Source organism: Oncorhynchus gorbuscha, unplaced genomic scaffold (assembly GCF_021184085.1).
Source record: "Oncorhynchus gorbuscha isolate QuinsamMale2020 ecotype Even-year unplaced genomic scaffold, OgorEven_v1.0 Un_scaffold_979, whole genome shotgun sequence".
In the NCBI taxonomy this organism is placed as follows: Eukaryota; Metazoa; Chordata; class Actinopteri; order Salmoniformes; family Salmonidae; genus Oncorhynchus; species Oncorhynchus gorbuscha.
The window spans coordinates 11,512-36,190 of record NW_025745902.1 but is presented as its reverse complement, the minus strand read 5'-3'; the positions used below and the strand labels follow the sequence as shown (position 1 = coordinate 36,190).

General features: G+C 47.2%; 1 pseudogene; it reads right to left on the bottom strand.

Annotated features, from left to right (window-relative positions):
* Nucleotides 1–21,666, bottom strand: part of LOC124020900 — a 142,477-nt pseudogene extending 120,811 nt beyond the window's left edge.
* Between the last annotated feature and the right edge of the window lie 3,013 nt (nucleotides 21,667–24,679).

The following is a 24,679-nucleotide window of genomic DNA, read 5'->3' as shown; positions in this document are numbered from 1 at the left end:
ATATAGGGAATAGGGCTCCATAGGGGTCTGGTCTAAAGTAGTGCACTATATAGGGAATAGGGCTCCATAGGGTTCTGGTCTAAAGTAGTACACTATATAGGGAATAGGGCTCCATAGGGTTCTGGTCTAAAGTAGTGATTTATAGGGAATCGGGTGCCACGTGGGACGCTGCCATGTTGCATCAACACTTACAGCCTCTGTAGTCCAGTGTACAGCTCCATGTCCACGTCTCTAAAGTAGTGCACTATATAGGGAATAGGGCTCTGGTCTAAAGTAGTGCACTTACAGCCTCTGTAGTCCAGTGTACAGCTCCATGTCCACGTCTCTCAGAGTCTGCAGTCCTGTCCAGTTCTCTATGTGTCTGAAACAGAGTAACAAATCATTTTCAGTAGTAGTAACAGGGCAGTAGTAGTAACATGGCAGCACTAACAGGGCAGTAGTAACAGGGCAGTAGTAGTAACAGGGCAGCAGTAACAGGGCAGTAGTAACAGGGTAGTAGTAACAGTAGTAACAGGGCAGCAGTAGTAACAGGGCAGCAGTAACAGGGCAGTAGTAGTAACAGGGCAGTAGTAGTAACAGGGCAGCAGTAACAGGGCAGTAGTAACAGGGTAGTAGTAACAGTAGTAACAGGGCAGCAGTAGTAACAGGGCAGTAGTAACAGGGTAGTAGTAACAGGGCAGCAGTAGTAACAGGGCAGTAGTAACAGGGCAGTAGTAACAGGGCAGCAGTAGTAACAGGGCAGTAGTAACAGGGCAGTAGTAGTAACAGGGCAGCAGTAACAGGGCAGTAGTAGTAACAGGGCAGCAGTAGTAACAGAGCAGTAGTAGTAACAGGGCAGCAGTAGTAACAGGGCAGTAGTAACAGGGCAGTAGTAGTAACAGGGCAGTAGTAGTAACAGGGCAGCAGTAACAGGGCAGCAGTAACAGGGCAGCAGTAACAGGGCAGTAGTAACAGGGCAGCAGTAACAGGGCAGCAGTAACAGGGCAGTAGTAACAGGGCAGTAGTAACAGGGCAGCAGTAACAGGGCAGTAGTAACAGGGCAGCAGTAACAGGGCAGTAGTAACAGGGCAGTAGTAACAGGGCAGCAGTAACAGGGCAGCAGTAAGAGGGAAGTAGTAACAGGGCAGTAGTAGTAACAGGGCAGCAGTAGTAACAGGGCAGTAGTAACAGGGTAGCAGTAACAGGGCAGCAGTAACAGGGCAGCAGTAACAGGGCAGTAGTAACAGGTAGCAGTAACAGGGCAGTAGTAACAGGGCAGCAGTAACAGGGCAGCAGTAACAGGGCAGTAGTAACAGGGCAGTAGTAACAGGGCAGCAGTAACAGGGCAGTAGTAACAGGGCAGCAGTAACAGGGCAGCACTAACAGGGCAGCAGTAACAGGGCAATAGTAACAGGGCAATAGTAACAGGGCAATAGTAACATGGCAGCAGTAACAGGGCAGCAGTAACAGGGCAGTAGTAACAGGGCAGTAGTAACAGGGCAGCAGTAACAGGGCAGCAGTAACAGGGCAGTAGTAACAGGGCAGTAGTAGTAACAGGGCAGCAGTAGTAACAGGGCAGTAGTAACAGGGTAGCAGTAACAGGGCAGTAGTAACAGGGCAGTAGTAACAGGGAAGTAGTAACAGGGCAGCAGTAACAGGGCAGCAGTAACAGGGCAGCAGTAACAGGGCAGTAGTAACAGGGCAATAGTAACAGGGCAGCACTAACAGGGCAGCAGTAACAGGGCAGTAGTAACAGGGCAATAGTAACAGGGCAGCAGTAACAGGGCAGTAGTAACAGGGCAGTAGTAACAGGGCAGCAGTAACAGGGCAGCAGTAACAGGGCAGTAGTAACAGGGCAGTAGTAACAGGGCAGCAGTAACAGGGCAGTAGTAACAGGGCAGCAGTAACAGGGCAGTAGTAACAGGGCAGTAGTAGTAACAGGGCAGCAGTAGTAACAGGGTAGCAGTAACAGGGCAGTAGTAACAGGGCAGTAGTAACAGGGCAGCAGTAACAGGGTAGCAGTAACAGGGTAGCAGTAACAGGGTAGCAGTAACAGGGCAGCAGTAACGGGGCAGCACTAACAGGGCAGCAGTAACAGGGCAGTAGTAACAGGGTAGTAGTAACAGGGCAGCAGTAACAGGGCAGTAGTAACAGGGCAGCAGTAACAGAGCAGTAGTAACAGGGCAGTAGTAACAGTAGTAACAGGGCAGCAGTAACAGGGCAGTAGTAACAGGGCAGCAGTAACAGGGCAGTAGTAACAGGGCAGTAGTAACAGTAGTAACAGGGCAGCAGTAACAGGGTAGCAGTAACAGGGCAGCAGTAACAGGGCAGCAGTAACAGGGCAGTAGTAACAGGGCAGCAGTAACAGGGCAGCAGTAACAGGGCAGTAGTAACAGGGCAGTAGTAACAGGGCAGCAGTAACAGGGCAGTAGTAACAGGGCAGCAGTAACAGGGCAGTAGTAACAGGGCAGTAGTAACAGGGCAGTAGTAACAGGGCAGCAGTAACAGGGCAGCAGTAAGAGGGAAGTAGTAACAGGGCAGTAGTAGTAACAGGGCAGCAGTAGTAACAGGGCAGTAGTAACAGGGTAGCAGTAACAGGGCAGTAGTAACAGGGCAGCAGTAACAGGGCAGCAGTAACAGGGCAGTAGTAACAGGTAGCAGTAACAGGGCAGTAGTAACAGGGCAGCAGTAACAGGGCAGCAGTAACAGGGCAGTAGTAACAGGGCAGTAGTAACAGGGCAGCAGTAACAGGGCAGTAGTAACAGGGCAGCAGTAACAGGGCAGCACTAACAGGGCAGCAGTAACAGGGCAATAGTAACAGGGCAATAGTAACAGGGCAATAGTAACAGGGCAGCAGTAACAGGGCAGCAGTAACAGGGCAGTAGTAACAGGGCAGTAGTAACAGGGCAGTAGTAACAGGGCAGCAGTAACAGGGCAGCAGTAACAGGGCAGTAGTAACAGGGCAGTAGTAACAGGGCAGTAGTAGTAACAGGGCAGCAGTAGTAACAGGGCAGTAGTAACAGGGTAGCAGTAACAGGGCAGTAGTAACAGGGCAGTAGTAACAGGGAAGTAGTAACAGGGCAGCAGTAACAGGGCAGCAGTAACAGGGCAGCAGTAACAGGGCAGTAGTAACAGGGCAATAGTAACAGGGCAGCACTAACAGGGCAGCAGTAACAGGGCAGTAGTAACAGGGCAATAGTAACAGGGCAGCAGTAACAGGGCAGTAGTAACAGGGCAGTAGTAACAGGGCAGCAGTAACAGGGCAGCAGTAACAGGGCAGTAGTAACAGGGCAGTAGTAACAGGGCAGCAGTAACAGGGCAGTAGTAACAGGGCAGCAGTAACAGGGCAGTAGTAACAGGGCAGTAGTAGTAACAGGGCAGCAGTAGTAACAGGGTAGCAGTAACAGGGCAGTAGTAACAGGGCAGTAGTAACAGGGCAGCAGTAACAGGGTAGCAGTAACAGGGTAGCAGTAACAGGGTAGCAGTAACAGGGCAGCAGTAACGGGGCAGCACTAACAGGGCAGCAGTAACAGGGCAGTAGTAACAGGGTAGTAGTAACAGGGCAGCAGTAACAGGGCAGTAGTAACAGGGCAGCAGTAACAGGGCAGTAGTAACAGGGCAGTAGTAACAGTAGTAACAGGGCAGCAGTAACAGGGCAGTAGTAACAGGGCAGTAGTAACAGGGTAGCAGTAACAGGGTAGTAGTAACAGGGCAGTAGAAACAGGGCAGCAGTAACAGGGCAGTAGTAACAGGGTAGCAGTAACAGGGTAGTAGTAACAGGGCAGTAGTAACAGGTCAGTAGTAACAGGGCAGTAGTAACAGGGCAGCAGCCGTCGTTTTAGAAACATTAGTTTCTTAAGCAAAAGTTTGTTCATCCATTTTCATTTAAATTTCAATTATGTTACAGAGCTGTTATCCTGTTGGATACTGATAGATGCAGATGCTCAAATTCACTAGTGCAAAATGTCAATATGCTATATTAAAGCTGTTTAATTTGACCCTGAGTGTAGGTTATTTCCCTGACATCTGGAATCAAGGACTCATAACCCCAATCTTTAAGAACAGAGACAAATTTGACCCAAACAATTACAGTAACCTGGGGAAAGGTTTTCTGTAGTATCATAAATGTAAGAGTTCTTAACTTCCTTAATAAGCACAATGTCTTGAGTAAAAGCCCAATTGGATTTATACCAAAACATCACACAACTGATCATATTTACACCCTGATAGATTAACATGTCCACCAAAATAATCCTAAAATGTATTCTTGCTTTATCGACTTCCAAAAAGCATTTGATTCTATTTGGCAGACAGGACTGTTCTGCAAAGTTATTGAAAGTGGTGTAGCGGGTAAAACATGACATAATTAAATCAATGTCTACTGCCAATATGTGCTGCGTCAAAACTGGCAAGAAAAGAACATCATTCTTTAACCAGGGGGCGGAGCCTTCACCAGGGATGCAAAAGCCCTGCAGTCTTCAATATTTACATCAACGAATTGGCCACTATTCTAGAAAAATCCTCAACTCATGGTGTCAGTCTCCACAGTTCAGAGGTTAAATGCCTGCTCTTCGCAGATGACCTATGCCTGCTGTCACCCAGAGCACCTGGTCTACAGCAGTACTGCCAGACCTGGGCCCTGGCAGTAAACCCCAAAAATACTAAAATAATGATTTTCCAGAGAAGATCCAGATCTCAGGGAATTAGTCCAAAATATATAGAGTACTGCGCACAGTACAATTACTTAGGTTAAAAAACAAGCTAAACTGGACACCGTAATGATGCAGTGAATTAACTGAGAGAGGAAGTATGCAGGGCATTCTACTTAATTAAAAAACGAATTCAATACCTATTAAAATAGGGTTTTAACTAATTGAATGTGTCATTGAATAAATGATACTAGTGGTAATGGTAGAAGTAGAGATATGAGAGAAATACATTACACTAGTGGTAATGGGGGAATCCCGTCCAACAACACAGTAGTGTTGACAGATGACTGATGAGAGGAGGAATCCTGTCCAACAACACAGTAGTGTTGACAGATGACTGATGAGGATGAATCCTGTCCAACATCAGAGTAGTGTTGACTGATGAGAGGAGGAATCCTGTCCAACAGAGTAGTGTTGACTGATGAGGAGGAATCCTGTCCAACAACAGTCTAGTGTTGACTGATGAGAGGAGGAATCCTGTCCAACATCAGAGTAGTGTTGACTGATGAGAGGAGGAATCCTGTCCAACAACAGTCTAGTGTTGACTGATGAGGAGGAGGAATCCTGTCCAACATCAGAGTAGTGTTGACTGATGAGAGGAGGAATCCTGTCCAACAACACAGTAGTGTTGACAGATGACTGATGAGAGGAGGAATCCTGTCCAACATCAGAGTAGTGTTGACTGATAAGGAGGAATCCTGTCCAACATCAGAGTAGTGTTGACTGATGAGAGGAGGAATCCTGTCCAACAACAGTCTAGTGTTGACTGATGAGAGGAGGAATCCTGTCCAACAACAGAGTAGTGTTGACTGATGAGAGGAGGAATCCTGTCCAACATCAGAGTAGTGTTGACTGATGAGAGGAGGAATCCTGTCCAACATCAGAGTAGTGTTGACTGATGAGAGGAGGAATCCTGTCCAACATCAGAGTAGTGTTGACTGATGAGAGGAGGAATCCTGTCCAACATCAGAGTAGTGTTGACTGATGAGAGGAGGAATCCTGTCCAACATCAGAGTAGTGTTGACTGATGAGAGGAGGAATCCTGTCCAACAACACAGTAGTGTTGACTGATGAGAGGAGGAATCCTGTCCAACATCAGAGTAGTGTTGACTGATGAGAGGAGGAATCCTGTCCAACAACACAGTAGTGTTGACTGATGAGAGGAGGAATCCTGTCCAACAACAGTCGAGTGTTGACAGATGAGAGGGGTGTATACTAGGAGGGGAATATGATAGTCCTATATCATACTGTAGCACACCAAAGTATACCCTCAGAGACAACAAGGTACCGTCCCAAATGACTATTTCCTAAATAGTGCACTACTTTTGACCAGAGATAGTGCACTACTTTTGACCAGAGCCCTATAGGAATGTAGGGAATAGGGTGCCATTTGAGTGCTTACCAAAATATAGAAGTAGTGTAATAGATGTAATACTGTGTGAAACCCTCCCTCCCTCCCTCCTCTCCTCTCCTCTCCTCTCCTCTCCTCTCCTCTCCTCTCCTCTCCTCTCCTCTCCTCTCCTCTCCTCTCCTCTCCTCTCCTCTCCTCTCCACTGAGGAATCACTTCTATTTGTTGTTAAACCAACTCAATATTTCACGATCTTGTCAAGAGGCCACCCTACACAAACATCCAAAGGTCTCCCAAATTGTAATCTTCTCTGATTCTCTCTGTTGTTTCCAATAGGGCTGATTCTCTCTATTGATTCCAACAGGACTGTCTCTACATGATTTATGAGGTGGTTATTATGATCTACAACACTGCTACTTCTGACTTAATGTGGCAATGTTAAATAAAATATAACATCTCAGGAGTGTTCTCCCTGCATTCTACATTCACTTCTTTTCCTTTCCATTTCATCTCTGTGACCTTCTGTTCCCTCTCTGTCCCTTTCTGTTCCCTTTCTGTTCCCTTTCCCTTTCTGTTCCCTTTCTGTTCCCTTTCCATTTCCTCTCTGTCCCTTTCTGTTCCCTTCTGTTCCCTTTCTGTTTCCTCTCTGTTTCCTTTCTGTTCCCTTTCTGTTCCCTCTCTGTCCCTTTCTGTTCCCTTTCCCTTTCTGTTCCCTCTCTGTTTCCTTTCTGTTCCCTTTCTGTTCCCTTTCTGTTCCCTTTCTGTTCCCTTTCCCTTTCTGTTCCCTCTCTGTCCCTCTCTGTTCCCTTTCTGTTCCCTTTCTGTTTCCTTTCTGTTCCCTTTCTGTTCCCTCTCTGTCCCTCTCTGTCCCTCTCTGTTCCCTTTCTGTTCCCTTTCTGTCCCTTTCTGTTTCCTCTCTGTCCCTTTCTGTTTCCTTTCTGTTCCCTTTCTGTTTCCTTTCTGTTTCCTCTCTGTCCCTCTCTGTCCCTCTCTGTCCCTTTCTGTTCCCTCTCTGTTCCCTTTCTGTTCCCTTTCTGTTTCCTCTCTGTCCCTTTCTGTTCCCTTTCTGTTTCCTCTCTGTCCCTTTCTGTTCCCTTTCTGTTTCCTCTCTGTTCCCTCTCTGTCCCTTTCTGTTCCCTTTCTGTTTCCTTTCTGTTTCCTCTCTGTTCCCTCTCTGTCCCTTTCTGTTCCCTTTCTGTTTCCTCTCTGTCCCTTTCTGTTCCCTTTCTGTTTCCTTTCTGTTTCCTTTCTGTCCCTTTCTGTTCCCTTTCTGTTCCCTTTCTGTTCCCTCTCTGTCCCTTTCTGTTCCCTTTCTGTTCTCGTTTCCTTTCTGTTCCCTTTCTGTTCCCTTTCTGTTTCCTTTCTGTTCCCTTTCTGTTCCCTTTCTGTTCCCTCTCTGTCCCTTTCTGTTTCCTTTCTGTTTCCTTTCTGTTTCCTCTCTGTCCCTCTCTGTCCCTCTCTGTCCCTCTCTGTCCCTTTCTGTTCCCTCTCTGTTCCCTTTCTGTTCCCTTTCTGTTCCCTTTCTGTTTCCTTTCTGTTCCCTTTCTGTTTCCTCTCTGTTCCCTTTCTGTTTCCTTTCTGTTCCCTTTCTGTTTCCTCTCTGTTTCCTCTCTGTCCCTTTCTGTTCCCTCTCTGTCCCTTTCTGTTCCCTTTCTGTTTCCTTTCTGTTTCCTTTCTGTTTCCTTTCTGTTTCCTCTCTGTTCCCTTTCTGTTCCCTTTCTGTTCCCTTTCTGTTTCCTTTCTGTTTCTGTTTCCTTTCTGTTTCCTCTCTGTTTCCTCTCTGTCCCTTTCTGTTCCCTCTCTGTCCCTTTCTGTTCCCTTTCTGTTTCCTTTCTGTTTCCTTTCTGTTTCCTTTCTGTTTCCTCTCTGTTTCCTCTCTGTTCCCTTTCTGTTCCCTTTCTGTTTCCTTTCTGTTTCTGTTCCCTTTCTGTTTCCTTTCTGTTTCTGTTTCCTTTCTGTTTCCTTTCTGTTCCCTTTCTGTTTCCTCTCTGTTTCCTCTCTGTCCCTTTCTGTTCCCTCTCTGTCCCTTTCTGTTCCCTTTCTGTTTCCTTTCTGTTTCCTTTCTGTTTCCTTTCTGTTTCCTTTCTGTTTCCTTTCTGTTCCCTCTCTGTCCCTTTCTGTTCCCTTTCTGTTTCCTTTCTGTTCCCTTTCTGTTTCCTCTCTGTTCCCTTTCTGTTCCCTTTCTGTTCCCTTTCTGTTTCCTTTCTGTTTCTGTTTCCTCTCTGTTCCCTTTCTGTTCCCTTTCTGTTCCCTTTCTGTTTCCTCTCTGTCCCTTTCTGTTCCCTTTCTGTTCCCTTTCCCTTTCTGTTTCCTTTCTGTTCCCTTTCTGTTCCCTCTCTGTCCCTTTCTGTTCCCTTTCTGTTTCCTCTCTGTTCCCTTTCCCTTTCTGTTTCCTTTCTGTTCCCTTTCTGTTCCCTTTCTGTTCCCTTTCTGTTTCCTCTCTGTTCCCTTTCCCTTTCTGTTTCCTTTCTGTTCCCTTTCTGTTCCCTTTCTGTTTCCTTTCTGTTCCCTTTCCCTTTCTGTTTCCTCTCTGTCCCTTTCTGTTCCCTTTCTGTTTCCTTTCTGTTTCCTTTCTGTTCCCTTTCTGTTTCCTCTCTGTTTCCTTTCTGTTCCCTTTCTGTTCCCTTTCTGTTTCCTTTCTGTTTCTGTTTCCTTTCTGTTTCCTTTCTGTTCCCTTTCTGTTTCCTCTCTGTTTCCTCTCTGTCCCTTTCTGTTCCCTTTCTGTTCCCTTTCTGTTCCCTTTCTGTTTCCTTTCTGTTTCCTTTCTGTTCCCTCTCTGTCCCTTTCTGTTTCCTCTCTGTTCCCTTTCTGTTCCCTTTCTGTTTCCTTTCTGTTCCCTTTCCCTTTCTGTTTCCTCTCTGTTCCCTTTCTGTTCCCTTTCTGTTTCCTCTCTGTTCCCTTTCTGTTCCCTCTCTGTCCCTTTCTGTTCCCTTTCTGTTCCCTTTCTGTTTCCTCTCTGTTTCCTTTCTGTTCCCTTTCTGTTTCCTTTCTGTTTCTGTTTCCTTTCTGTTTCCTTTCCCTTTCTGTTTCCTTTCTGTTTCCTTTCTGTTTCCTTTCCCTTTCTGTTTCCTTTCTGTATCTGTTTCCTTTCTGTTTCCTTTCTGTTTCCTTTCCCTTTCTGTTTCCTTTCTGTTTCCTTTCTGCTTCCTTTCTGTTCCCTTTCTGTTTCCTTTCTGTTTCCTTTCTGTTCCCTTTCCCTTTCTGTTTCCTTTCGGTTTCCTTTCTGTTCCCTTTCTGTTCCCTCTCTGTTCCCTTTGTTTCCTTTCTGTTTCCTTTCTGTTTCCTTTCTGTTCCCTTTGTTTCCTTTCTGTTTCCTTTCTGTTCCCTTTCTGTTTCCTTTCTGTTCCCTTTGTTTCCTTTCTGTTTCCTTTCTGTTCCCTTTCTGTTTCCTTTCTGTTTCCTTTCTGTTTCCTTTCTGTTTCCTTTCTGTTCCCTTTCCCTTTCTGTTTCCTTTCGGTTTCCTTTCTGTTCCCTTTCTGTTCCCTCTCTGTTCCCTTTGTTTCCTTTCTGTTTCCTTTCTGTTTCCTTTCTGTTCCCTTTGTTTCCTTTCTGTTTCCTTTCTGTTCCCTTTCTGTTCCCTTTGTTTCCTTTCTGTTTCCTTTCTGTTCCCCCTCTGTTCCCTTTCTGTTTCCTTTCTGTTTCCTTCCTGTTCCCTTTCTACTTCCTTTCTGTTTCCTTTCTACTTAATTTATGTTCCCTTTCTGTTCCCTTTCTACTTCCTTTCTGTTTCCTTTCTACTTCATTTCTGTTTCCTTTCTGTTTCCTTTCTGTTCCCTTTCTACTTCCTTTCTGTTTCCTTTCTACTTCATTTCTGTTCCCTTTCTGTTCCCTTTCTACTTCCTTTCTGTTTCCTTTCTACTTCATTTCTGTTCCCTTTCTGTTTCCTTTCTGTTCCCTCTCTGTTCCCTCTCTGTTCCCTTTCTGTTTCCTTTCTACTTCATTTATGTTCCCTTTCTGTTTCCTTTCTGTTTCCTTTCTGTTCCCTTTCTACTTCCTTTCTGTTCCCTTTCTGTTCCCTTTCTGTTCCCTTTCTGTTCCCTTTCTGTTTCCTTTCTGTTCCCTTTCTGCGAGAGAAAGTTACATCCACAATGTACAGTATGGAGCCCTGTGTTCTGTGTGGTCCAACAGTTAGTGTGGTGGACCTCGGATCACATGTCCAGTCTAGACTACTAGAGTCAGCACGGGTTCACATCTGACTCATACCGGATCACATGTCCAGTCTAGACTACTAGAGTCAGCACGGGTTCACAGCTGACTCATACCGGATCACATGTCCAGTCTAGACTACTAGAGTCAGCACGGGTTCACATCTGACTCATGCCCTTCTGACTCACAATCTCGCCCACCATTCCTGTCTTCTCTTCACTGTCTAATCCAAATCAAATGAATGAATAAATAAAAACCCACCCAAAAATATGGAATATGAGCATCAAGCATTACAAATACTATATTAACAAACTTAGGTGTTCAGAGCTCTTCTGTAAACAGGACAAACATAATCATGTTGTGATAATTATAGTCTAGCGAGGTCTGCTGGGGTAGCCCCCATTCTGCTCTCTGCTGGGGTAACCCCCAGTCTGCTCTCTGCTAACCCCCAGTCTGCTCTCTGCCGGGTAACCCCCAGTCTGCTCTCTGCTGGGGTAGCCCCATTCTGCTCTCTGCCGGGGTAGCCCCATTCTGCTCTCTGCCGGGGTAGCCCCCATTCTGCTCTCTGCCGGGGTAACCCCCAGTCTGCTCTCTGCCGGGGTAACCCCCAGTCTGCTCTCTGCCGGGGTAACCCCCAGTCTGCTCTCTGCCGGGGTAACCCCCAGTCTGCTCTCTGCCAGGGTAACCCCAGTCTGCTCTCTGCCGGGGTAGCCCCCAGTCTGCTCTCTGCCGGGGTAGCCCCAGTCTGCTCTCTGCCGGGGTAGCCCCCATTCTGCTCTCTGCCGGGGTAGCCCCCATCTGCTCTCTGCCGGGGTAACCCCCATTCTGCTCTCTGCCGGGGTAACCCCCATTCTGCCTCTGCCGGGGTAACCCCCAGTCTGCTCTCTGCCGGGGTAACCCCCAGTCTGCTCTCTGCCGGGGTAACCCCCAGTCTGCTCTCTGCCGGGGTAACCCCCAGTGTGCTCTCTGCCAGGGTAACCCCCAGTCTGCTCTCTGCTGGGGTAACCCCCAGTCTGCTCTCTGCTGGGGTAGCTCACAGTCTGCTCTCTGCTGGGGTAGCCCACAGTCTGCCGGGGTAGCCCCCAGTCTGCTGGGGTAGCCCACAGTCTGCTCTCTGCTGGGGTAACCCACAGTCTGCTCTCTGCTGGGGTAACCCACAGTCTGCTCTCTGCTGGGGTAACCCACAGTCTGCTCTCTGCTGGGGTAGCCCACAGTCTGCCGGGGTAGACCCCAGTCTGCTCTCTGCTGGGGTAGCCCCCAGTCTGCTCTCTGCTGGGGTAGCCCCCAGTCTGCTCTCTGCTGGGGTAGCCCCCAGTCTGCTCTCTGCTGGGGTAGACCCCAGTCTGCTCTCTGCCGGGGTAGCCCACAGTCTGCTCTCTGCCGGGGTAGACCCCAGTCTGCTCTCTGCCCGGGTAGCCCACAGTCTGCTCTCAAAGAAATGCCACCCCACACCATGACTGACCCACCGCCAAACCGGTCATGCTGGAGGATGTAGCAAGCAGCAGAACGTTCTCCACGACGTCTCCAGACCCTGTCATGTCTGTCACGTGCTCAGTGTGAACCTGCTTTCATCCGTGAAGAGCACAGGGCGCCAGTGGCGAATTTGCCAGTCTTGGTGTTCTCTGGCAAATTCCAAACGTCCTGCACGGTGTTGGGCTACAGTGTAAGTACAACCCCCACCTGTGGACGTCGGGCCCTCATACCACCCTCACGGTGTTGGGCTGTTAGCACAACCCCCACCTGTGGACGTCGGGCCCTCATACCAGCCTCATGGAGTCTGTTTCTGACCGTTTGAGCAGACACATTCAGACATGCACATTTGTGGCCTGCTGGAGGTCATTTTGCAGGGCTCTGGCAGTGCTCCTCCTGCTCCTCCTTGCAAAGGCGGAGGTAGCGGTCCTGCTGCTGGGTTGTTGCCCTCCTACGGCCTCCTCCACGTCTCCTGATGTACTGGCCTGTCTCCTGGTAGCGCCTCCATGCTCTGGACACTACGCTGACAGACACAGCAAACCTTCTTGCCACAGCTCACATTATATATAATATAATAATAATATATGCCATTTAGCAGACGCTTTTATCCAAAGCGACTTACAGTCATGTGTGCATACATTCTACGTATGGGTGGTCCCGGGATCGAACCCACTACTCTGGCGTTACAAGCGCCATGCTCTACCAACTGAGCTACAGAAGGACCGAAGGACATTGATATGCCATCCTGGATGAGCTGCATTACCTGAGCCACTTGTGTGGGTTGTAGACTCCGTCTCATGCTACCACTAGAGTGAAAGCACCGCCAGCATTCAAAAGTGACCAAAACATCAGCCAGGAAGCATAGGAACTGAGAAGTGGTCTGTGGTCCCCACCTGCAGAACCACTCCTTTATTGGGGGTGTCTTGCTAAATGCCTATAATTTCCACCTGTTGTCTATTCCATTTGCACAACAGCATGTGAAATGTATTGTCAATCAGTGTTGCTTCCTAAGTGGACAGTTTGATTTCACAGAAATGTGATTGACTTGGGGTTACATTGTGTTTTGTAAGTGTTCCCTTTATTTTTTTGAGCAGTGTATATACATGGATTGCAATTGTTCCCCGAATGAGTGAGCCTTCCTGTGTGAAGGATTAGCATTTCAATTGTTATAATTATTAACTCTGTAGTGACTTCTTAGTCGACCCCCACTTCTCCTTTTGTCTAACAAGCTGCCATGCCGGTTCAGCCCACTAGGGGCACATTCTCATTTCATGTTTCATTCTTCTTAGTCGACTCCCACTTTCATTCTTCTTAGTCGACTCCCACTTCTCCTTTGTCCAACAAGCCGCCATGCCGGTTTAGCCCACTAGGGCACATCCTCCTATCATTACATTTACCTTTGTTTGTTCGTTGATGCATTTCTGTGAATTACTTAGTTAGTAATAAATAAATGATTTAAGACAATTGATGTATGGATGACTCATAGTGAAGACTGGGTTCGTGCAGATAACCAACAATTTACGACATTTGGAATGAGACTAACGTGAGGTAAAGTAAATAATCAATTAATTTGAAGACTAATTGATCAGATAAAATATCTGAAAAGTTAATTTTCGGAAATGATAACTTTATAATGTGAATATATTTCCTTGGTGCCCCGACTTCCTAGTTAATTAGTTGATCGCATAGTAACTAATTACAGAGAATCTTTGATAAAAACTATCAGTCTTCAGTTAATGATTGTAAAAAAACATTTGATTTGATTTGTAAAGACACGACACTGGCCATGGACACAAAATATTGATGTTTTGTTCCCGAGCCACTTAGTTGGCCACTTTTGCCTTATGGCAAGGTGCTCCATCAGGCTGGAAAGGGCATTGTTCATCACCAAACTGTTCCTGGATGGTTGGGAGAAGTTGCTCTCGGAGGATGTGTTGGTACCATTCTTTATTCATGGCTGTGTTCTTATGCAAAATTGTGAGTGAGCCGACTCCCTTGGCAGAGAAGCAACCCCACACATGAATGGTCTCAGGATGCTTTACTGTTGGCATGACACAGGACTGATGGTAGCGCTCATCTTGTCTTCTCCAGACAAGCTTTTTCCGGATGCCCCAAACGATCAGAAAGGGGATTCATCAGAGAAAATGACTTTACCCAAGTCCTCAGCGGTCCAATCCCTGTACCTTTTGCAGAATATCAGTCTGTCCCTGATGTTTTTCCTGGAGAGAAGTGGCTTCTTTGCTGCCATTCTTGACACCAGGCCATCCCCCAAAAGTCTTCGCCTCACTGTGCCTGCAGATGCACTCACACCTGCCTGTTGCCATTCCTGAGCAAGCTCTGTACTGGTGGTGCCCCGATCCCGCAGCTGAATCAATTTAGGATTACGGTCCTGGCACTTGCTGGACTTTCTTGGACGCCCTGAAGCCTTCTTCACAACAATTGGACCGCTCTCCTTGAAGTACTTGATGATCCGTTAAATGGTTGAAGCCCTTTTTGTGCAAAGCAATGATGACGGCACGTGTTTCCTTGCAGGTAACCATGGTTGACAGGGGAATAACAATGATTCCAAGCTCCACCCTCCTTTTGAAGCTTCCAGTGTGTTATTCGAACTCAATCAGCATGAGAGAGTGATCTCCAGCCTTGTCCTCGTCAACACTCACACCTGTGTTAACGAGAGAATCACTGACATGATGTCAGCTGGTCCTTTTGTGGCAGGGCTGAAATGCAGAGATTTTTTTTGGGGGGGGGGGGGGATTTAGTTCATTTGCATGGCAAAGAGGGTCTTTCCAATTAATTGCAATTCATCTGATCACTCATCATAACATTCAGGAGTATATGCAAATTGCCATCATACAAACTGAGGCAGCAGACTTTGTGAAAATTAATATTTGTGTCATTCTCAAAACATTTGGCCACGACTGTACACTGACTTCCTGTTAAAGCTCGGGCTGATTTCAAGGTTTTACTGCTAACTTACAAAGCATTACATGGACTTGCTCCTACCTCTGATTTGGTCCTGCCGTAGGCCTCCTAATTGTTCCTAGACTTTCTAAGCAAACAGCTGGAGGCAGGGCTTTCTCTTATACAGCTCCATTTTTATGGAATGGTCTGCCTACCCATGTGAGAGACGCAGACTCTGTCTCAACCTTTAAAAGTCTTGATTGAAGAATCATCTCTTCAGTAGGTCAGATGATTCAGTGTAGTCTGTCCTCACACACATCTCTCTGACCTTATATTGCTGTCCTCACAAAAACACACACAGCAACTCTCTACAGCCAATGAACTAAACAAATTCTTCACCCGCTTTGAAACAGGGGTCACCCCCACTACCCTGGCCTGTCTGGAGGAGGGTGTCATGGCAACCAAGAGCCCGGGGCCTGATCACATCAGTGGTCGTGTCTAGAAACACTGTTCAGCTGAGAGGTGTCTTCTGCTCTGTCTTTCAGAGGTCCCTGGATACATTACACTCAGCTGAGAGGTGTCTTCTGCTCTCTCTTTCAGAGGTCCCTGGATACATTCCACTCAGCTGAGAGGTGTCTTCTGCTCTCTCTTTCAGAGGTCCCTGGATACATTCCACTCAGCTGAGAGCTGTCTTTATGTTGCTAGCGTAGCCTTCAGGCTAGTCAGTCACACCCCTCTGACTTTATGTTGCTAGGTGTCTTCAGGCTGCAGTCACACCCCTCTGACTTTATGTTGCTAGAGGTCCCTGGATACATTCACACTCAGCTGAGACTTGTATGTTGCTCTCTCTTCAGGCTAGTCAGTCACACACACCCCTCTGACTTTATGTTGCTAGGTGCCTTCAGGCTGTCAGTCAGACCCCCTGACTTTATGTTGCACGTCAGCCTTCAGGCTAGTCAGTCACACACACCCCTCTGACTTTATGTTGCTAGCGTAGCCTTCAGGCTAGTCAGTCACATCCCTGGTTCTAGTTCTGAAAGCATCTTCTGGTTATTAAGTACAGATGCTTCATTAGTATGTCGTGTTCCTGCTCCTCGCTAGCTGCAGATGTGTGACTGCGTGGGAGAAGACGGGTCACATGGTCTTTTTATTACAGCTCTGTATGCAGGGTCCAAACACTCCCCTCCCCACTCCCCCTCCTCTCCTCCCACCACCCCTACTCCCCTCCCCATTCCTCTCCTCCCACCACCCCTACTCCCCTCCCCACTCCCCTCCTCTCGTCCCCCTACCTCCCCTCCTCAGGTCCTCTCCTCCCACCACCCCTGGACTCCCCTCCCCAGCTCCCCCTCCTGGTCCTCCCCCTACCTCCCCTCCCACATCTCCTCCCACCACGCCCCTACACCCCTCCCCACTTCTCCTACTCGCCCTACCTCCCCTCCCAGAGGTCTCCTCCCACCACCCCTACACCCCTCCCCACTCCTCTCCTTCTGCTCCCTACCTCCCCTCCCACTCCCTCCTCCCACCACCCCTACACCCCTCCCCACTCCTCCCCTACTCGCCCTACCTCCCCTCCCACTCCTCTCCTCCCACCACTCCTACACCCCCTCCCCTACTCCCCCTACCTCCCTCTATCTCTTCTATACCATCCTCTTCATTACTCCCTCTCCTCTCCTCCTCTCCTCTCATCTCCTCCCTATCCCCTCTTGTTCTCTGGCTATGCTGTCTCCTCTCCTCTCTCTTCTCAGAGCCTCCCTCTACATTCCTCTCCTCTCCTCTCCTCTCCTCTCCTCGCTCTCCTCTCTTCTTCTCAGATGGTCCCTAGTTAAAACACAAAGACAGCCTCAGCTGCAAACTTGATGATATGCATATAACACAGAATTTACAGTGTCACTACCGGAGACAAGGTCTCCTCCATTTACACTGACAGGCCCTGTCTCCCTCCCCTCTCTCCCTCCCTCCTCTCTAGAGGTCCCTCCCTCCTTCTACTCCCTCCCCCTACTCCCTCCCTCCTCTCTTTCCCCCTACTCCCTCCCTCCTCTCTACTCCCTCCCCTCTCTCTACTCCCTCCCCTCTCTCTACTCCCTCCCCTCTCTCCTCCCCCTCTCTACTCCCTCCCCCCTCTACTCCCTCCCCTGACTTTATGTCCCTCCCCTCTAGCCCTCCCCCCTCTAATCCCTCCCTCCCCCCTCTGACTTTCCCTCCCCTCTACTCCCTCCCTCCCTCCCCCTCTACTCCCCCCCCCCTCTGACTTTCCCTCCCCTCTAGCCCTCCCTCCCCTCTACTCCCTCCCTCCCCTCTGACTCCCTCCCTCCCCTCTACTCCCTCCTCCCCTCTAGTCCTCCCTCCCCTCTGACTCCCTCCCTCCTCTCTACTCCCTCCCTCCTCTCTACTCCCTCCTTCCTCTCTCTCCCTCTGGTTTCCACATGGAACTAAAATGGTTCTACTTTGGTTCTTCAAAGGGTTCTCCTATAGCTGAAGAACTGTCTTTAGTTCTAGATAGCACCTTTCTTTCTAAGAGTAGGAGATGTAAGAGAGACTATTCTGCAGGCCAAATGGTACCCTATTCCGTTTATAGTGCACTACTTTAGACCAGGACCCTATTCCCTATATAGTGCACTACTTTAGACCAGAGCCCTATTCCCTATATAGTGCACTACTAAAGACCAGAGCCCTATTCCCTATATAGTGGTACTACTATAGACCAGAGCCCTATTCCTATATAGTGGTACTACTATAGACCAGAGCCCTATATAGTGGTACTACTATAGACCAGAGCCCTATATAGTGGTACTACTATAGACCAGAGCCCTATTCCCTATATAGTGCACTACTAAAGACCAGAGCCCTATTCCCTATATAGTGGTACTACTATAGACCAGAGCCCTATTCCCTATATAGTGGTACTACTATAGACCAGAGCCCTATTCCCTATATAGTGGTACTACTATAGACCAGAGCACTATTCCCTATATAGTGCACTACTTTAGACCAGGGCCCTATTCCGTTTATAGTGCACTACTTTAGACCAGGGCCCTATTCCGTTTATAGTGCACTACTTTATACCAGGACCCTATTCCCTATATAGTGCACTACTTTAGACCAGAGCCCTATTCCCTATATAGTGCACTACTTTAGACCAGAGACAAATGGAACTTATGGAGAATAGGGTGTTGTTTAGGACATAGCTATGCTTCTCAGCTCTGGTCAAAAGCAGTGCACTATAAAGGGAATAGGGTCCCTTTATAGCAGACAGGGACTCTTAATGGTCTCATCAAGCAGCCTCAGCCCCTCAGCCCCCCAGCCTCCCAGCCTCTCAGCCCCTCAGCCCCTCAGCCCCTCAGCCCCTCAGCCTCCTAGCCTCCTAGCCTCCTAGCCTCCTAGCCTCTCAGCCTCTCAGCCTCTCAGCCTCTCAGCCTCTCAGCCCCTCAAACAATTCAACAGAGCAGAGCTGCATGTACAAGACGTCAGCTGCCTGCTGTCTAGAAACAAAGTGCTCTGCTTTCCACATGAAGCCTTATCTTACTCACTGAACAGAGATCATTCTGAGACAAATTACTGTGAAAAACACTAGTGGGAATACACTGTAGCCTGGGGTCACAAGTGCTTCTAGGTTTCATACACTAGTGGGAATATAGGGCCTCTAGTCTTCATACACTAGTGGGAATATAGGGCCTCTAGTCCTCTAGGTTTCATACACTAGTGGGAATATAGGGTCTCTAGTCCTCTAGGTTTCATACACTAGTGGGAATATAGGGTCTCTAGTCCTCTAGTTTTCATACACTAGTGGGAATATAGGGCCTCTAGTTTTCATACACTAGTGGGAATATAGGGCCCCTAGTCCTCTAGGTTTCATACACTAGTGGGAATATAGGGTCTCTAGTCCTCTAGTTTTCATACACTAGTGGGAATATAGGGTCTCTAGTCCTCATACACTAGTGGGAATATAGGGTCTCTAGTCCTCTAGGTTTCATACACTAGTGGGAATATAGGGTCTCTAGTCCTCATACACTAGTGGGAATATAGGGTCTCTAGTCCTCATACACTAGTGGGAATATAGGGTCTCTAGTCCTCTAGGTTTCATACACTAGTGGGAATATAGGGCCTCTAGTCCTCATACACTAGTGGGAATATAGGGTCTCTAGTCCTCTAGGTTTCATACACTAGTGGGAATATAGGGCCTCTAGTCCTCTAGTTTTCATACACTAGTGGGAATATAGGGCCTCTAGTCCTCATACACTAGTGGGAATATAGGGTCTCTAGTCCTCATACACTAGTGGGAATATAGGGCCTCTAGTCCTCTAGGTTTCATACACTAAATATAGGGCCTCTAGTCTCTAGGTTTCATAACTAGTGGGAATATAGGGTCTCTAGTTTCTAGTTTTCACACACTAGTGGGAATATAGGGTCTCTAGTCCTCATACACTAGTGGGAATATAGGGTCTCTAGTCCTCATACACTAGTGGGAATATAGGGTCTCTAGTCCTCTAGTTTTCATACAAATGGGAATATGGAGGGCCTCTAGTCCTCTAGGTTTCATACACTAGTGGGAATATAGGGTCTCTAGTCCTCTAGGTTTCATACACTAGTGGGAATATAGGGTCTCTAGTCCTCTAGTTTTCACACACTAGTGGGAATATAGGGTCTCTAGTCCTCATACACTAGTGGGAATATAGGGTCTCTAGTCCTCATACACTAGTGGGAATATAGGGTCTCTAGTCCTCTAGTTTTCATGCACTAGTGGGAATATAGGGTCTCTAGTCCTCTAGGTTTCATACACTAGTGGGAATATAGGGTCTCTAGTCCTCATACACTAGTGGGAATATAGGGTCTCTAGTCCTCTAGGTTTCATACACTAGTGGGAATATAGGGTCTCTAGTCCTCTAGGTTTCATACACTAGTGGGAATATAGGGTCTCTAGTCCTCATACACTAGTGGGAATATAGGGTCTCTAGTCCTCTAGGTTTCATACACTAGTGGGAATATAGGGTCTCTAGTCCTCATACACTAGTGGGAATATAGGGTCTCTAGTCCTCTAGTTTTCATACACTAGTGGGAATATAGGGCCTCTAGTTTTCATACACTAGTGGGAATACACTGTAGCCTGGGGTCCCAAGTCCCCTAGTTTCGGGATGGGTAGCTGGTGCTGTTACCGTTTCATATTCCCTCGAGACAGAGAGACAGAGAGACAGACAGAGAGAAAGAGAAAGAGAGAGAGAGAGAGAGAGAGAGAGAGAGAGAGAGAGAGAGAGAGAGAGAGAGAGAGAGAGAGAGAGAGAGAGAGAGAGAGAGAGAGAGAGAGAGAGAGAAAATCCACCGTATTCAGAGTGCCCAGTGCAGGCCAGATAACGCGAGGACGTTCCGTTAACAGTGGGAGCTGTCCAGCCAACACGGTGCTGAAAACCAAGCCGCTTTCTCTGCCTCTAGGTTGTACTGAGCTAACTGCAGCTGTGCTAGCAGCGAAGGACTGAGGCAGCCCAGCGGACACGCATACAGCTCAATCACGTGTTTAGCTATTGCGTTCCCAAACCGCTGCATGATTTCAAGCATTGCAACGTGTTTCCTCCATTCGCTACAAGGCAGCCTATCATGTAGCTGTCTGGGCAGGTGGCGAGCAAAATGAGCCCACTCACACAACATTAGCCATTATCTGTTTGAGATGGGGTGAGAGAGTAGACAACCCAACCGTAGCCTATAGCTCCTCAGATGTCAATCACTCGATAACAAGCGACATACTTTCAACGAATCACATCACATTATAAAACATTACAGCCTTGCATTAACTTTTCACAACAACAAAAAAGCTATGTGATGTCTGCTCTGCTGTGGAATCGAGAGAGAGAGAGAGAGAGTGGATGACTGCAGGGATGGTGATGACGTGAAGAGAGAGATAATACACTGACTTCGGCTCGAAAGGAAAGGAAATTAAAGGAAAGGAAAGGAAAGGAGAGGAAAGGAGAGGAGAGGAAAGGAGAGGAAAGGAAAGGAGAGGAAATTAAAGGAAAGGAAAGGAAATTAAAGGAAAGGAAAGGAAAAGGAGGGAAAGGAAAGGAAAGGAAAGGAAAGGAGAGGAAATTAAAGGAAAGGAAAGGAAATTAAAGGAAAGGAAAGGATGGAAAGGAGAGGAAATGAAAGGAAAGGAGAGGAAAGGAGAGGAAATTAAAGGAAAGGAAAGGAAAGGAAAGGAAAGGAGAGGAAAGGAAAGGAAAGGAGAGGAGAGGAAGCCTCCGAGAGACGTGCGCGTCATCGGCGCTCTGTGTGTTCTATTTAAAACAGACGGTTCTTTTCTAAGACGTATATAGTCAGTCAGTCCCTCGGCAAATGGCTGAAAGATCAACATTTAACCAACACCATATCTTTCATGGAGGCTCCCTCTACTTCGTCGTGTATCGCAACATTTATCTACACAGAAATGTGACAATAATTCTAATGTTAAGTGTTTTAACCGGTCTTTTACCGTGTTTTAACGAGAGACTACTGTCGTGTTACACACAAAGTTTTTCTTTGGTCACGTTCCACCTCTTCGCGTTGAGGATGGATGCATCGGCTAATGATGTGGTATAAAACGACTACAACTAAGCCATTAAAGACAACAATACCCTTTTGTATCAGTCTTGGGGCCAATATGATCTTACATATTTGCTGTGAGCTGAACATTACGGATTTAAATCAACGTCTTATAGTCGAGTAGGTTACAGGAGTGAATCATTATGACTGAATGATATTGCGGGTATGAGGTAGACAGAGCGGGCTCCTAACTCATATGGCATTATATTACCAATAAGGGCATAACTATCGAGGCTACGGACAGTTAGACACTTCACACATCAAACATTTTCATTTTACTGCAGGGCAGGCTAGGCTACTTACATGGACGAGATATTGTTGAATAGCTCGGCTATATCGACACTGCTGTTGCCTGAGCTCCCGGTGTCTTGAAGCGCCACCACAGGGAAGAATTTCCCGGTGTCGGATTTATGACAATATATCTCGGTGAGCGAGCAGCTGCAGGTTGGCGGGCAGTCCAGCATCGAGCTGAGATATTCCTGGAACACACAGAACAGAAACAACACCCTCCGACAGCATATCCTGCTCCAGTACGACCACACATCCATGACTCGGTCCAGAAAAGAGTGTTTATACAAAAATAAGTCTTCGTTTGTGGGCTGGAGTAGAATTGGAGGCTATGTGACCGTGCGCGGACGCCGCGCGGAGTGCCTGGCCATGCGTGTGAAGGAAGGTATCACTGCTATATCCTCGCTTCTGTAGTGTACTTATGGTCTCCCGTTTTCCAAGACCCCCGATGAGGAAAATAAATACAAATATTATACGATAAAGATATGAAAAGAGAACGCTTTCATATTTGAACCGCCGTGTGGTGTATTCTAGGTTTCACGGTCGTGTCTGTACGCTTGTAACGTTACCGGACTCCAAGTTCTCCTCGGTGGTCGGACTTGTCGTAGCAAGAAGGACTAGGGCCCTGACACTTGAAGGGAAAACGAACAGAGCAGAAGTTGGTACCACGCATCAAGTCCCTCCTACTGGCAAGGCAGGGCAGGGTCATATCTGACACCTGGGAACATCCATGAACACACACCTGGGAATATTCAGACCCCGTCCCCTGTGTTACAGTACAGCCTTATTCTAAAACGGAATGTTCAGACCCCGTCCCCTGTGTTACAGTACAGCCTTATTCTAAAACGGAATGTTCAGACCCCGTCCCCTGTGTTACAGTACAGCCTTATTCTAAAACGGAATGTTCAGACCCCGTCCCCTGTGTTACAGTACAGCCTTATTCTAAAACGGAATGTTCAGACCCCGTCCCCTGTGTTACAGTACAGCCTTATTCTAAAACGGAATGTTCAGACCCCGTCCCCTGTGTTACAGTACAGCCTTATTCTAAAACGGAATGTTCAGACCCCGTCCCCTGTGTTACAGTACAGCCTTATTCTAAAACGGAATGTTCAGACCCCGTCCCCTGTGTTACAGTACAGCCTTATTCTAAAACGGAATGTTCAGACCCCGTCCCCTGTGTTACAGTACAGCCTTATTCTAAAACGGATTAAATAAAACATTTCCCTCATCAATCTACTCACAATACACCATAATAACAAAGCAAAAACAGTATTTTAGATTTATTTGCAAATGTACAAAAAAAAACTGAAAAACCTCATTTACATAAGTATTCAGACCCTTTGCTATGAGACTCTAAATTGATCTCAGGTGGATCCTGTTTCCATTGATCATCCTTGAGATGTTTCTACAACTTGATTGGAGTCCACCTGCGGTAAATTCAATTGATTGGACATGATTTGGAAAGGCACACACCTGTTTATATAAGGTTCATGTATGAGCAAAAATCAAGTCATGAGGTCGAAGAAATTGTCCGTAGAGTTGAAAACATGCTCCAGAGCGCTCAGGACCTCAGACTAGGACGACGGTTAACCTTCTAACAGGACAATGACCCTGAGCACACAGCCAACACAACGCAGGAGTGGCTTCGGGACAAGTCTCTGATGTCCCTGAGTGGCCCAGCCAGAGCCGGGACTCTGGAGAGACCTGAAAATAGCTGTGCAGCGACGCTCCCCATCCAACCTGACAGAGCTTGAGAGGATCTGCAGAGAAGAATGGGAGAAACTCCACAAATACAGGTGTGCCAAGCTTGTAGCGTCGTACCCAAGAAGACTGGAGGCTGTAATCGCTGCCAAAGGTGCTTCAACAAAGTACTGAGTAAAGGGTCTGAATACTTATGGAAATGTCATTTTTCTGTTTTTAATTTTAATAAATTTGCAAAAATGTCTAAAAACCTGTTTTTGCTTCGTCATTAAGAGGTATTGTGTGTAGATTGATGAGGGGGACCAATTATTTAATACATTTTATATTAAGGTTGTAAACTAACAACATTTTAAAGTCAAGGGTTCTGAAAACTCTTGCCAAGGGAATTACTTTTCAAAAACGTAAAAACCACATCACATCTCTGAGTTCTATTCAAGACGGAGTGGAGAGTGGTGTGGGGGGGGAGTAATGGAGGTCTCTCTGATAAAACAACCACCTGTCATGGAGGTCTCTGATAAAACAACCACCTGTCATGGAGGTCTCTGATAAAACAACCACCTGTCATGGAGGTCTCTCTGATAAAACAACCACCTGTCATGGAGGTCTCTCTGATAAAACAACCACCTGTCATGGAGGTCTCTCTGATAAAACAACCACCTGTCATGGAGGTCTCTCTGATAAAACAACCACCTGTCATGGAGGTCTCTCTGATAAAACAACCACCTGTCATGGAGGTCTCTGATAAAACAACCACCTGTCATGGAGGTCTCTCTGATAAAACAACCACCTGTCATGGAGGTCTCTCTGATAAAACAACCACCTGTCATGGAGGTCTCTCTCTGATAAAACAACCACCTGTCATGGAGGTCTCTCTCTGATAAAACAACCACCTGTCATGGAGGTCTCTCTGATAAAACAACCACCTGTCATGGAGGTCTCTCTGATAAAACAACCACCTGTCATGGAGGTCTCTCTGATAAAACAACCACCTGTCATGGAGGTCTCTCTCTGATAAAACAACCACCTGTCATGGAGGTCTCTCTGATAAAACAACCACCTGTCATGGAGGTCTCTCTGATAAAACAACCACCTGTCATGGAGGTCTCTCTGATAAAACAACCACCTGTCATGGAGGTCTCTCTGATAAAACAACCACCTGTCATGGAGGTCTCTCTGATAAAACAACCACCTGTCATGGAGGTCTCTGATAAAACAACCACCTGTCATGGAGGTCTCTCTGATAAAACAACCACCTGTCATGGAGGTCTCTCTCTGATAAAACAACCACCTGTCATGGAGGTCTCTCTGATAAAACAACCACCTGTCATGGAGGTCTCTCTGATAAAACAACCACCTGTCATGGAGGTCTCTCTGATAAAACAACCACCTGTCATGGAGGTCTCTCTGATAAAACAACCACCTGTCATGGAGGTCTCTCTCTGATAAAACAACCACCTGTCATGGAGGTCTCTCTGATAAAACAACCACCTGTCATGGAGGTCTCTCTGATAAAACAACCACCTGTCATGGAGGTCTCTCTGATAAAACAACCACCTGTCATGGAGGTCTCTC